Raw genomic sequence first — 13,958 nt, forward strand, 5'->3', positions numbered from 1 at the left:
AAAAAAATCAACTTTCCGGCGTTGACTTACCATTTCATGTTGAATCTAACTCTTTACTTCATAACCCTAATAATCGATGATTAATATTGATTAAATCCAACATTAATCACCTCAATTTGTTTATCTCTTACCCTTAACATGGTAAATAATTCTTCAACAATAATGATCTATTATGGCCTTGTTGGCAAAATTAACTTCTAATGTTAATTATTCGAAAATAATCATGGATTCACTCTTAGGATCACTTGTGTGCTACTATCTTATTAGTTTCGTATACCTTCCATCTTACCATGAAGTGAGAAAGAAGGTACTTTAATATGACTTAGATGGATAGTAGGTTGTTGAACTGTAAGGGTGAAGGTGAAGGTGAAAGTGGTAGTAAAGGTGACGACGGAGATGGAGATTGAGATGGTTAATGCGTTGGTATTGCTTTGAACAAACTTTTGATAAGGTGTTGAGCATGGAGATGAGCTTTTTCGGATTTTGTTGGGTGAACAAAGGGAGAAATATGGGTTTTATGTGTGAAAAAGGGAGAAAAGAGCAAGTCAACGCCGGAAAGTTGACTTTTTTTAGGCGGAAGTGGATTTTTGTAGTCTTTCGCAAAATGAAGAAATGAAAGGTAGTTGAAAGCCAAAAATAAAATGAAAGGTAGTTGTTCACAAATGGCCCTAAATAAAAGGTAGTTTCTGACAAAAAACCCATATTTCAAATAGCGTTGTCTCTTTAATACTTAGGTTGTTACCCTCGTTTTTTTTTTTTTTTAATAGTTTTAGGTGGTACTTCTCATCTTTTGACAACACTAAGGGTGTGTTTGGATAGGAAAAGTGGAGAGAAAGGGAGGGAAGGGGGAAGGAGGGAAGGGGAAGGGAGAGAAGGGAAGAGGAGGGGAATGAAGTGTGGTTGTTTGGATACAATTTCCCTCCAAATCTTGCCTATTGTGGAGAGATTTTGATTATGCTTGGAGGAGGGAAATTGGATCCCTCCAAATCGCTCCCCCACCATTTTCCTCCACCCTCATTTGCTATCCAAATAAATGATTTTAAATTCCTTACTCTCCCTCCCTTTCTTTTCTCTCCAAATACCTCAATCCAAACACACCCTAAAATACCATATTTATTCCACGTGTCCCTTATTTGTAGACGAATCCGAATCTACAAATCTAATGTAAATCATCTAATTCAACAGAATTTTTTTCCAAAATGGGGTTTAATAACAAAGAATTTAACGAAATGGGGTCACTTTGAAACTAATTATCCAAAATGGGTCCACGTAGGCTCGTTTTGGGGATGCTAGGTTTAGGATTTAGGTCGCTGAGCGGGAAAGCGATTTCAGGTCAAAACGCCATCCCCCACAGCGACTTGGGTGTTTGTTGAAAAAAAAAAAAACGCTGTTAAATGGATTCGAACATAGGACCTCCCACAAAACTAACACATAGTCTATAGAACCTAACCACCACTCCAAGCAAATTTAATTGTTTAAATCAAGTGCTTAAACTTAATATTGAGTAATTACTGTTCAAGTCCCAAAATGCATTTATAGTCTTATTATTAAATATTTAATTTTAAACGCCCTAATAAATCATAAAACTATGCTTGGTGTTTTGGTTAGAGTGTGAATTGTAAATTGAAGTGTTTTAATTAATTGCAGGTTCGATTCCCATGAACCACACTTTGCGTTCTTTAATACTTAAAAAAAACAGTTGAAATTAGGTGGGTCGTCGTTAAGAAGACTGCATTCCCTGACAACTTCTCCAAACTAGCTCATTACTTACATTTTCCTCCATTTATTTTTATTCTTTTCCCTCAATTCAATTTTTCCCTCAATAAAATCTAATCAACAGCACCGACAATTTTAGAAATTAATCAATTCTTCATTCAATTCTGAAAATTCCAATCTTTTTTTCTGAAGGATGCAAACTTTGTTACTTTGATTTGTAAAATGGTTTTTTGAGTTTCTTGGATCTTTAATTGAAGTGGGTTTTGTTTACAATCAGCTAATTTTGTTTGGGAAATTCAATTTAAAAGAAGAGAAATTGAAGAATTGAGTGAAAAATTATGTCTTGGAAGAGTAGAGGAAATGATTCATCTCACAAAAATGTGTTGTTTTCTCGTAAATTGACGTTTTTTCTTTGTATTGGATGTTTTTGTGCTGGCATGTTCTTCACTAGCTGGTAATTTACTCTCCTTAATTCTGTACTCCCTTAGGCCCGATCATTTATTTACCTTTTATTAAAATACATCTCGCAAAGAATAAAAAGGTAAATAAATAAACGGGAAAAATCGAGTATTTATTTGGTTAATTTCATACTCCCTCCATTCAACTCCACACTACCATTATCTATTTTGTACACTATTTATAGTTAAGCATTCAATTTCAATTTTCTCCCAATACATAAGTTAAAATATATTCATGTGAGATCTTGTTTTATTCGTCGTTACGAGTACATTAAAAATATCTAACTTTTATATTTTTTGCAAATACGTAGTTTACGATATTTAGCGCGTAAAAGACGCGTTGCAAACGTGAAAAAAGAAAGTGGTAGTGTGGAGTTGAATGGAGGGTGTAATTTAGTGAGAGGTGGTTTTTGGTTGAAATTTATAATCAGATTGATGTGTTTACTGACAAAGTTTTAGTTACAGTCAGCATAATTGCACAATTACACTAATCTTGACAGTTTGATTGATTCTTCTTTTTACAATTAACACTAGCTGGTAATTTACTCTTCTTAATTATGTATTTGTAGATTAAATTGATAATTTAGAGAGTTTTCTGAGGTGGGTTTTTGGTCATTAGTTGGAATTTATGCTCAGATGCTCAGATTGATGGGTTTAATGATATACTCCCTCCGGTTCATTTGGTTCTCATCATTTTTATTATTTTGTAACGAGTATTTTAATCCAATGATAGAAGCCAAATGTATAGGAGGAAGTAATTTTTAGTAAAAGACAGCTTAATTGCACAATTAACACTAATCTTGGCAATTTGACTGATTCTCCTCTTTTTAATCCTTCTTTCCAAATTTGTATTGTTTATTAGAAAAAAATGATTGTTCTTTCACTAGAGAATTTCCATTTTGTGAGGCAATGATCAATAGTTGTCATCTAAATTACCATGTTGGAGGGATTTCACTTTCTGTTGTTCCAAATATAGTAAATTGTACTTGAAGCAATGATTAGTTTGGTGGCATTCTGAATGGTTGGAAATTGTCCAAATTGATATGACTTGATCCTTTTATCTTTCCCTGATTATGGTAAAGAAAAGCTTTCATTTCATTATCTGATATGAGATGTTTTGAGGTGATTTAATTTTCCCATTAGGATGTTGTGCTTTGATAGTTAGGTTAGTGGGAGACTTGAATGATTCGAACTTTGAGACTTTGATGGGATTTTAGTTTCCCATGATTGTATGTTTGCAAGTGTTATGTTGCATGTTTGCAGTTGTTTCTTAGATTGGCCAATTTGCGGTTGCTCTATCCAATTTAGTTGAAACTTGAACATAAGTAAGACCACATAAAACGGCAAAACTCTCACTCATGCGTTTTAATACGGCTGTAGTCCTTGGGCTTGCACATAGCGACCTCAGGCTAAGCAGATGAGTCCTCTTCCAATTCAACCAAGAGCTCTTGAATATCTTAGATTTGCCTTTTACATTTTGAGGCCTAACATAAGGCTTTTGATGGATTGTATGGCCAAAAAAAATGTCACTATGTTACCTCTGAATGTTGTTGAGTCTGCATCAGTTTGGATTCGTGTTTTTGCTAGGATAACTTGTTCTGCTCTGATTATGCAATATGTCCTAGTTTTTGTGAGATCGTTATATTGGAAGACTTCAAGGGATAGAAATCATAGTCAAAGATAGTTCAGGACTTGGGTATATCATGTAGGACCATTTTGTGGCGACTTTGCCAATGATGTGGCCATTATTCAGTATGCTAGTTTCGCTTTTATATATCAAAATTCTGCTTTATGCTATTAGTAAGTACTATTAATGGACATCCCATGTCATGCACTCATGCTCCTAGAATGCGTTTCATTACAGGATTTCGTCAGAGCCTGAAGAGAAAGTATTGTTCTGACGAGCTACCCTAGAAGATGGAAGACAAAATTTGATCGAGGAGAACTCCCATGAAAAAACAGTAAGTACGTTGATACATGATTTGCTGCACCAAATTTTATAGTTAATCTTTCTCCTTTACTTATTGACCAGCATAATTTTGCTTTTGCAGATTGGTGGAAAGTTTGAGACTTCAAAGACACATACCGAAACTCAGTAAGCTTTATGCTTTGGTATTGTGGTTACTTTGAGGTTGATGTCGGAGATTAGTTTTTGTATTAATAAAATTTGTATGTCATTCTAATGCAGGTCACTTGACAAAACTATATCAAGCCTAGAGATAGAACTAGCTTCTGCAAGGGCTACACAAGAATCTATAATGGAAGGATCCCCTGTGTCTGAATCTAGTGGCAAAAGGAAATATTTGATGGTAGTTGGCATTAACACTGCTTTCAGTAGCCGAAAGAGACGAGATTCTGTACGTGCTACTTGGATGCCTTAAGGTTTGTAAAGTTCTATGACAACATCATCTGCTGATCTCCTCTGTCTTTAAATCAGGTTGAAAATTAGCCAATATTTTTAACTTCTTTATTTTCGTTAAACAGGAGAGAAGAGAAGGAAACTAGAAGAAGAAAAGGGCATAGTAATGAAATTTGTCATTGGCCACAGGTTGGTTATGTAGTATTTTGTACTTTTTGCCATTTTACTTAAGACTCAGCTGCAAAAGGCAGATGCGGATGCTTGTCGAAAGTCAGCACAGCTATTTTGTAAAAACATTTCATGTTTATTTTGGCCAAAAATGAAGTGTCTATTTGTCATGACAGGGGTGTAGATTATGTCAACAGACAACACATAGCTAAAGTGAAATCTCAAAGTAACTTGGTCCTTTTCTTTTGTGTCAAAATTGTATGGTCATATTTGATTAGCATGCGTTCTTTACAAATCACGAAGGTCTGACTGATCAAATTGTCAATGTTTATCAATTATCATCAGTCTTCCCTATATTAAGCGTGGCAACTCTCAAGACAGGATCATAAAAAGTTCTCTTTTGCAACACAAGATAGAATATGCTCATATGAAATTTTATTTAAATCTTGGAATGTTATGTGCTTTTTCCGATTTACCGGCATTGCTTGGATAGGAAATAAGGAGGGAAAGGGAGAAAAGAGAGATGAAGGGTACTCAGGGTAGGAAAGGGAGAATGGAGCAAGGGTCTTCCTGTCCAAATCTTTCTTACCTCAAGAGTGTGTTTGGATAGCAAAAGTGGAGGGAAAGAAAGGGGAGGGGGGAAAAGGGAAAGGAAAAGGAGGGAAGGTAAGGGGAGGGGGAATGGGGTGTGGGTGTTTGGATACATTTCCCTCCAAATCTTTCTTATTATGGAGAGATTTTGATTTGCCTTGGAGGAAAAAAAATGGATCCCTCCAAATCCCCCCACCTCCATTTCCCTCCACCCTTATTTTTTTATCCAAACAAGTAATTTTAAATTCCCTACTCTCCTTCCCTTTCCTTTCCCTCCAAATCCCTCCATCCAAACACACCCTAAAAGGATTTTGATTTGCCTTGATGGAAGGAAAATGGATCCCTCTATTTAGGTATTTCCATCCAACCCAATCCAAACTAAAGGAATTTCATCCCTCCCTCCCTTCCCCCTAAACCCATAATCCAAATTCCAAACAATGTCCCCAGTTTCACATTCTGGTTTTGCTCCTTGCCTGGGTTATGAATAGGGCTGTGTAAGGAGTGCTCTCACCTTGCATGACAACTACTGAAACCACCTCATCACATGATACATCGTTAAAATTGCATCTTTAGTACCCTTGTTACACTCGGTAGCTTGCAACAACCGTTCTCTTAAGCATAAGACCATAATGTTAACTTTTATATACGTTTAAATTAGTGCATATCCATTGATGTCATATGCTTGGTTCAATGAATTGCTCTTGTACGTAGTTCTTTATTTTGTTAGTTGAAGCTCAAAAAACCAAGAGAGAAGATCATCAATTTATTGCGTAGCTTATGTGCTTTTTGCTGCTGTTATGATCAGTGCTACTGCTGGTGGTATCTTGGATAGAGCCATTGAGGCTGAAGATCAAAAGCATGGAGACTTTCTACGGCTGGTGAGTTGATCAGTTAAAGTTGGACCATCGTTCATGTAAAATGTCAATGCCAGAAAGAAGGCAGATGTTTAATATTAAATTTGTTGATCTTTTAAATATCCCATTTTAACCTGGTTCTTATTTCACGTCTGATATGAGGATAGCCACATGTTGAGGGATATCTTGAACTTTCAGCAAAGACGAAAATATATTTCGCAACTGCTGTCGCTATGTGGGATGCTGAGTTCTATGTCAAAGTTGATGATGATGTACATGTAAATATAGGTAAAGGGTTTCTCTGTTATACTAAATTCAATTGTTTCAAATCCTACCCCCTGACGTATATTGCTACAATGAAGATAAGTTTTTCTGTTATTTCTTTTGAAAAGCAATAAACAGTATTGTGCACTTGAAAGGCTACACTATCCATTCATACGAGTTATTTACACTTCTCAAAATGTGGGCGGAATTTTGAAAAGTGCAAGCATTGGAATGGAGGAGTGTTTCGTGTAAAGTGTAAAGCTTAAACAAGGCTCGAGGTGTTTAACCTTGGAGTTAAATTGTTCATGCAAGGCTGTCTATGTGTTGATGATCTACCAGGATTCATTTTATGTTGCTATATTGCAGGAACCCTAGCGTCAACCTTAATCCGACATCGATCTAAGCCTAGGATATACATAGGATGCATGAAATCTGGTCCCGTCCTTGCTCAAAAGTACGTTAGTTTTCTTTCCCTTGATCTATGATCCACTACACTATCTGGAGAAAACTGATGACATTTAATAATGCATGTTTATTTTCGTGCAGGGGAGTGAGGTATCATGAGCCTGAGCACTGGAAGTTTGGAGATGAAGGAAACAGATACTTTCGGCATGCAACAGGGCAACTATATGCAGTTTCAAAAGATTTAGCACCTTATATATCAATAAATAAGTGAGTGGTTGATTACGATTGCCAAATACGGCGTGTTAATTCTGATGATTAGTTGGTTTTTATACTCTGTGGTTTTCATGTTTCAGGCATGTTCTGCACAAGTATGCAAATGAAGATGTTTCAATAGGTGCTTGGTTTATCGGATTAGATGTACAGCACATAGATGATCACAGATTATGTTGTGGCACTCCTCCTGGTAAGTTTCTTCGTGTCTGTCTCTTTCCAGCACGTGTTCATTTATTTAAACTTAATCTTTTCTTTTGGTAGCCTAGTTTACACAGACTTTATATTGTCTCTCGTACTTGTGTCCACCACTCGACTATTGGCGATGGATATGACAAGGGGACACTTTATTTGAGACCAAGAATATGATTTGTTTTTCCATAAACTAGCCGAGTCCAACACTTTGACATGAATTCATGTTAGATATATCTAACCAAGTTTGAGTAACATAGCTGGTAGGAATCTAGAAGAGCTCTTAATGCATAATGATCTTAAATGTTTTCATGTTTCATGAAAACCGGTTGGGGACTTGAGGTACAGATCTAGGGTAGCAAAATCCCGATTGGATTTTCACTATTCGTATTTCTAGGGTTATTCACTTATTTGGGGTGGCGTACATAGGAATTCAAGGAGGAAGAGAAAGTATTTGGGTTAGCAGTCACCACCCCGTGCTACTAATTTATCTCTGCCTGCCGGGAGAATATCTTTGATTTCAGACCCATTTTCTCGACATAGGAAGTTGAGTTTCAACTGGAAAGTTTTTCGAAGTATGTTCTATGTAAGATAATAGAATGCTTGCACAATATTCGACTTGCCTTAATCACGTCATAAGGTGGAGACTGGAGACAACCCCGTATTCCTCACTATGATATATGACCTAATATTCTTCTCACATAATTACATATTTGTTCCTAAATTGGTATCATCTCTATCATTCTGTTACAAAATAGTTAGATAACACATTTATAATTAGTCGTTCCGTCCAAGAATGTTACAATTAACAATTGCTCTTTGATTTTTTTTTTTAACCTGGATTGTATTGATCTTTGCTTATCTTCACTTTATACGGAGTACAAAGTTTGTCTGAACTTAACTGAATTAGCTTTGCAAATAACTGAACAATCTGTTGTACTGATACTATGGCTTTGAGCTTGTTAGGCTAATGTTTGTTTATCTAGGCAAAATTGTAAAAAGTACAACTATTAAGTGTTGGCATTTGTGTGTATATCCCATACCAGATTGTGAGTGGAAAGCTCAGGCAGGCAATGTCTGTGTTGCATCATTTGACTGGAGCTGTAGTGGCATCTGCAAGTCAGTGGAGAGGATGGGCGAGGTCCACCGACGTTGTGGTGAAAGTAGGCATGCCCTTTGGAATAATTCAGCTTTCTAACCAGTGGCTGACCGATGTATCTTTTACAAACATTACTGAAAAAAGAGTCTTCCAAACTCAGGAAGAATCGACTCAATGATCAAGTGTTTTTCGTAGTTTGATCAATTTGTAGGTAATACGACCGTATGTAGAAAATGATGCTGATTTTGTGAATGTAAAAGAATGAGAGTGAGTGAGATAGAGAGTATAGGTTGGTTAGGATTCTACTCTCCATTTTTTTTATAGAGAGGAGAGTGAATTCTTTTGGTGTGAATTTGTATACATTTTTTGAATGCTGATAGTCACAAAATAATAAGACTAAAAAGTGATTACTCATCCTTAAAACAACAGTTTCCTTTCAAACGTTATCATTACTCCATGAGATTACATTATGAATCCCATCATGTCTCTTCTCTTTGTATTAAAGTTGTGTTTCTTTGTAATGGTCGAGCCACTCCTGCCAAACTACATAATCATAACCACTCTTTAACACCATTATGGCATTATTCATTCTCATCAAGAGGGCACTTGTTTATGTATAGGTCTTGTTTTTCTAAAAATAAAAAAGAAAAACACTAATTGAGCCCTCTACAATGAGATTTTGTGCTCTACCATAGATAGGGGTGAGCAACTTTAGGTCCGGACCGGAAAAATGGACCGGACCGGACCATTTGGTCTGGACCAAACCCGGACCGAATTTTTTAGGTCCGGTCTTCGGTCCTCATTTTTTGAGTTTTCGGTCTTCGGTCCGGTCCGGACCAAACCCGGATATTTTAGGTCCGGACCAAATGGACCGAATATTTATGTTTATAAAGACTATCATTAGAATATTATAAACTAAATTACCATTTTATTTTCACAAGACATTATAAATTAATATTGAGTATTTTTTTCTCAAAAACAATCGTCTAATTATTCATCGACATTTAATTTAGTGAAACTTAAATGTAATCATCATACACGAAATAGTGAAAGAATTAGTTTTAGGTCCATTTCGGTCTAAGACCGGACCGGACCGAATATTTCGGGTTTGGTCCGGTCCAAGACCGAAAGTTTTAGGTCCGGTCTTCGGTCCACAAAAAATTTATTTTCGGTCTTCGGTCCGATCCGGTTTGGTCCGGTCCGGTCCGGTCTTGGACCCATGCTCAGCCCTAACCATAGACCTGACAAATTGGTTGACTAGGCTGTGTCGGCTATTTTCCAATTTGATAGAATCAATCATCAATATATATAACTAAAGAAGGTTTTTTTTTTCCTAATTATACTATTAGCATTAGAAGTAGGAGATAATTAATTATTTATAATTTTTCTATTATAATTAAGAATATAATTTTTCTATTAGAAATGAGAATTAATTAATTATTTTACCATTTTCCTATTAGAAATAGGAAATAAATTAACAATTTATTAAGGGTTTTTTTTTCCAATTATACTATTAGAATTAGGAGATAATAATTATTTAAAAAGTTTCTATTATAATTAGGAATATGATTTTCCTATTAGAAATGAGAATTAATTAATTATTTTACAATTTTATTATTAAAAATATGAAATAAATTAATTATCTACAATTTATTAATATTAAAAAATTATTCATTAGTATTTGTTCACTTTTTATTAAATTAGAAGGAAAAAAAACCTTCGATATATTTATAATATCCAATTTTATAACAACTTCCGATTAAAAAAATGAGGTATTACGAGGCTAAAAGGCCCTAGGGCGAACTGTGTTATGACAAATGTGCATGCATAATACATACGTCTTTTGTTATTGCTAATGTCATATTTAATTATACATAATACGAAGTTTATTTTTCAAATGTCATATGTATTTATCCTATTAATTTTAAAGTTATTTCCCTCACAAAACACTTCAACTTCTATTGATAATTTATTATTATACTATTTACATTCATTTATCATTATATACAAATATATTAATCAAAATTTAAATAAGATATTCACAAATTATTGATAATTGCAAAGTTTGATATCTATTTTTTAAGGAGTATTAAAAGATAAAGAAAGTTGCTGCTAATTTGCGAATCGAAATATCATATTATGACAAATGAGTAAATATTTTGAAAAACTTTATTGTGCTATTGTTTTACAATTTAAAGTAAAAATGGTACCACGAGTAATAATATAGATTTGAATGAGGCTTGAAGGTAAATTAGATACACCTATTATAGAAATATGTATAAGATTAAAATTCAATTCAAGCAACGATCAACATTAAAAAAAAGTCATGAAAAAGACATAAAAGGGTAAGAGTAGTCTTTCCCTAACATAGTGAAGACCGTCTCTCTCAAGCTTTTCTTTTGACAAATTTACATGCATAAAAAAATTGTACTATTCAATTATATGGAGCAAACTAATTATTGTTGATGCTATATTTTTTTTTGTGTAAATTGAGCACATCATCACTATAATTTAGGGAGAGATACGAATTGGGGAAGGGTTCATATTCGTCATGCATAATACGATACTTTAACCACCTTTAGGCAAAAATATAAAAATAAATGAAAATATTTAAACCTAAAAGAGGGCCACGTACTTGCCAACTCTTCTATAGTTCTCTACCGCATTAATATCCTCATGAAGTTTATGACATTTATTTTATATTAATAAAAAAATGATTATACTGCTTCGTACAATTTGTGATTTATAACTTTTAGCTAACTTATTTGAACTTGCTTAAATTTATATATTTTAAGTGAAGAATATTAATTATAAATATGATAAAGATAAAGTTTGATCTTTAATTTCCTCAGAGATAAAAAAACCTCAACTTTTATTTTCTTATAATATACTAATTAAAGGTCATAATGTAAAACAGGAAATTACACCACAATCTACTATTTCAATATGTTGATCAACACTCAAAATAGCACATTTGTTATTTAAATAGTGTAAAAACTCTCAAAATGCTAAAAAAAATGTTCAATCTGTCGTTATCAAATAAAACCCAAGTTTCTGCATTTTGTTTTGTCATGTTCAACTTAATCTTTACGGGATGTGAAAATGATGAAGTTCAGAAAGTAGCGGTTAGTTTTCTGTTAGTTAGATGGACTTTTCAAGAGTTATGTGAAAGCCTTGCATTTTAGACCATTTTATGTGTGGACCGAAGGGATTAAGTAGTGGGCTAAAGGTTGTTTCGAGTGGGAATGCGGTTGATTACGACGAGTTGGTTGAGTAAAGTTTTTCCTACTAGATCTAGAAAGGGGATAACAAATATACGATAATAAAATTTGAAGAAAAAAGGACAATAAAAATGAGATGGAGGTAGTAAGATTTATTTATGCAAAATGAAATAAATAGCAAAGTTCGTGGATATATATATTATTCAAACTTATTCAGTTTACAAACATAGTACCCAAACATTTTATTTGATAATCTGGAATGGAGGTAAGGGAGAGGACGAGAAAAAGACTAGGAAGGGAAAGGGAGAGAGATAAGAGGGAAGATTGTTTCTTAAACTTTTCTTTGTTGAAGGAGAAATAAATTGTCTTCGATAAGGGAGACAATGATCCATATCAACTGGAGTAAAGATTGGTGTTTCATGGAGATGAATGTGATTTATGACTTCTTAGATGTAAAACGTGGCAGAAAGGTAGTGATAGTGATAGTGGATTGAAGGTTGTTTCAAGTAGTGAGAACTAATCATAGTGGCTGATATTTTATTTTGCGGGTAAATTAGTGGGGTGGAGGGAAGGTGCATTTGTGGAGGGTGATGAGTTTAACGAGGATAGTGATAATAAATAAGGTTATTTATCAGCAAAATATCACTTGCATTAAAACATATAGGTAACATGAATAATAAGAAGAAACCTCAAAAGATCATACTGATAAACTTAATCTTGACCCCATCAATCCAAATTAAAGTAAAATCTTAATTCTAACAACATTTTCGAGAGCAAGGGTTAGTTTCCATTGGATTGTGGATTTTTCCAGAAGTAGGGGTTTAGTTTTTCACTTTGTTGGATAAATTTGAGAGAAGTTTCGAAGATGAGGATCGATATTTCAAGGGATGAGATTGTTTTAGATCATGTGTGTGAATAGGGAAGAAAAATATGCGTCTTCGTGAAGGATTTTCTTTCAAATGAGAAGATGGGGGGCAAGACTATTATTATAGGGGGGGGTTTCATAAGTAGCCCCAGCCATGTAGTATTGCGTTAGAATTTGGTTCACATTCAAAGGTACGTCTATAGTTTGACCGAAAGATATAACATTTAACTACCTATATATGTTTTTACATAACTACCATTTGACCCAACAATGATTAAATTATGATTGTTATTCTAAAGAAGGAGATTTGTTGCATTATTGAGTTGATTATGCAAAGTAAATATTATTGTTTTCCTTGACCAATTGAAAAACAAACAGGTATTAATGAACAATTTCTAAAAACTATCAGTCCAAGTATCATGTATATATAAACTTCATATTTGTTTTATTTTCCTACAAAAAAGTATTTTTTTTAATCAAACATTCTTTTATTCTTATGTCAATATTATGTTAACGGGAATTATTTGTTGGTCATGCGGCATACATAAAAATTTAGACATGAACGATGTACTATATGTCTATATTCCATATTATTGTGAAATTTATCACACATTATTTTAATATCCGTGCAACGCACGGGCAAGAAAACTAGTTCAAGTGATTTTCGGGTCTTTTATTATCAAGTTATTTATGAATAATGGACTACGTGCAATAATAAACATTCAGGTCAATTCGAGTCACATGTGAATTTCCGGGTCACTTTTGCCAAGTTTGCTCCACACCATCTGCAATGGTCCGACCTACCTGTCGATCTTTGGGCTCATTTTGGTCTCACTTAAGTTAAGTCCTAAAGGTCTTGATAGTAATGTGAGTAGAGTCTCTTACACAAATCATAAGTGTCCCAATTTTCCAAGTGACAATATTAATCTCACAACTTGTATTCGATATTATAATTGTTAGTTTTAATTTGTTGTTCGATAGTTGAACTGCAATATTTCGATAGTTGAACTGCAATATTTGGGACAAGAGATATAATTTGGGAAGTTCATTAAATTTGTGGACGATTCGTAATACCTTTAACAACTGGGTATCAACGAAAAGCCCAATCAACACTTAGGGCTTGCTTGAATTGAGGGTAATAGGAGGGGAATGAATAGGGGAGTAATATGTGAGGTGTATTTCCCATGTTTGGTATGTAGGTAATTATTTACCTCCTGGAATTATTACCCTTGTGAAGGGGTAATATATTACCACCCTCCCCCCGGGTAATGATTAAGGGAGTAAAAGATCTACTTAGTAATCATTACTCTTATGCCAAACATATCATCAAGGAACTCATTACCCCACTAATTAATTTCTCCAGTAATGATCGCCCAATAAAATTTACCCCCTTAATAATTCCATGGATTCCAGGCAAACCCTTACTCAGAAAAACAGCCGAAACACAAAAAGTGTAAAAGGTGAAGGACTCTTTCTTCGGTTGGTCAAGTTTTCTT

At 34.2% G+C, this 13,958-nt stretch overlaps 1 pseudogene; it reads left to right on the forward strand.

Annotated features, from left to right (window-relative positions):
* Positions 1 to 3,591: 3,591 nt before the first annotated feature.
* Positions 3,592 to 8,824, forward strand: LOC141632858 (putative beta-1,3-galactosyltransferase 2; annotated as a pseudogene).
* Positions 8,825 to 13,958: the final 5,134 nt, after the last annotated feature.

The sequence above is a fragment of the Silene latifolia genome, chromosome Y, assembly GCF_048544455.1.
Source record: "Silene latifolia isolate original U9 population chromosome Y, ASM4854445v1, whole genome shotgun sequence".
In the NCBI taxonomy this organism is placed as follows: domain Eukaryota; kingdom Viridiplantae; phylum Streptophyta; class Magnoliopsida; order Caryophyllales; family Caryophyllaceae; genus Silene; species Silene latifolia.